Source organism: Eleutherodactylus coqui, chromosome 5 (genome assembly GCF_035609145.1).
Source record: "Eleutherodactylus coqui strain aEleCoq1 chromosome 5, aEleCoq1.hap1, whole genome shotgun sequence".
Lineage (NCBI taxonomy): Eukaryota > Metazoa > Chordata > Amphibia > Anura > Eleutherodactylidae > Eleutherodactylus > Eleutherodactylus coqui.
The window spans coordinates 171,125,557-171,127,221 of record NC_089841.1 but is presented as its reverse complement, the minus strand read 5'-3'; positions in this window follow the sequence as shown (position 1 = coordinate 171,127,221).

Here is a 1,665-nt window from a genome sequence, read left to right as displayed (position 1 = left end):
ATACAAGAAACCCACTTTTGCCAAGACTCCTCACCTAAATACTTCCACCCTCAATACACAAGATTTTACTCCGCCTCTGCCCACACAAAACACAGAGGGGTTCTGACCCTATTCCATAACTCCTTTCCTTTTCATGTAAGCCAAACTGACTTGGATGAAGAGGGTCGGTTCTGCCTGAACACGGGCACATTATATGATCAACAAGTAGTCTTTATTAATGTCTATGCCCCTTCAGAAAACCCACTACCCACGCTGTTCCTCCTGAGTCAAAAATTAGCAAAATACACATCGGCAAAATTGGTGTGGGCGGGAGATTTTAATCTCCCATTCTCTCAAAAGCTGGACAGAACGGCTCCGGGACCCGACAGGTTCACCAAATCACAGAGACAAAGATGGTCAGAAACCCTAACATCTTTAACACTGGCAGATTGTTGGAGAGAACTCCAAGGCAACAAACGAGGATACACTTATTATTCCCCAACGGCCCGCTTATACTCTAGATTAGACTATATACTAATTTCAGCTTCTATCTTACCAAAATTAGCCCAAATCAGGCACATGGTCTGACCATGACATAGTGGTGGCCTCTATACTTTGGTCCTCTGCATTGTTTCTAAAGACCCAATGGCGCCTAAACAAATCGCTGCTGAGAGACCCAAAACTGTTGGCACAAATCACACAACAACTAACAGAGTATTTTGAGATTAATACCAACTTAGAGTCCCCCCCAATGTGGACATGGCTAGCCCACAAAGCATGTATCAGGGGATATCTGATCAAAATAGCGTCCAAGAAAAAACGAGAAAAAGGCCAGGCGATACTAGCATTGGAGAGGAAACTATTCTTACTAGAAACCCTAAATCAACACAATCCAACTTTAGCTACGACCAAAGATATCAAAGACACCAAATTGCAAATGAATGTCCTATTATCGCAACAGGTTGAAAAAGCCCTTCAATGGACGGGAGCAACTTATTACAAATATGCAAACAAGCCGGACCGTCTATTAGCAGCAAGCTTACGGAATAAGACAAAAATTAATACAGTCTTTAAGATAAACATCCCCCAAGGAACCACTACATCCAACCCTGACAGGATCCATGCTGTTTTCCACGAATATTATAATAACTTATATACAGCTCAGGACGGCAACCTCACACTCCCGAGAGCCACTTTCTTAGAGGCCATAAATCTCCACTCCCAGAGAGAAGCCCTGAATGCTGACATTTCGGAAGAGGAAATCTTAGATACCATTAAAAATCTTAAACTGAGAAAAGGCCCGGACCCAGATGGCTTTACCGCACTATACTACAAAAAATTTAAACACATATTAATCCAGCCCTTAAAGAAACTGTTCCAGAAACTTCTGGATGGAGATATACCCCCAGAGGAATTTCTGGACTCACAACTTACAGTGATCTCTAAAGAAGGCAAAGATAGCTTGTCCCCAAAAAACTATAAGCCCATCTCACTACTGAATCAGGACTATAAGATTTTCACCTCAATACTAGCAACCAGATTAAATCATTTTCTCCCCTCCCTGATCCACAGAGATCAAGTGGGCTTCATACCGGGAAGACAAGCTCCAGACAATATAAGAAAGGTCCTAAACATTATAGATTCACTCCATTCCTCAAAATCCCAAATGACCCTATTAGCTCTAGA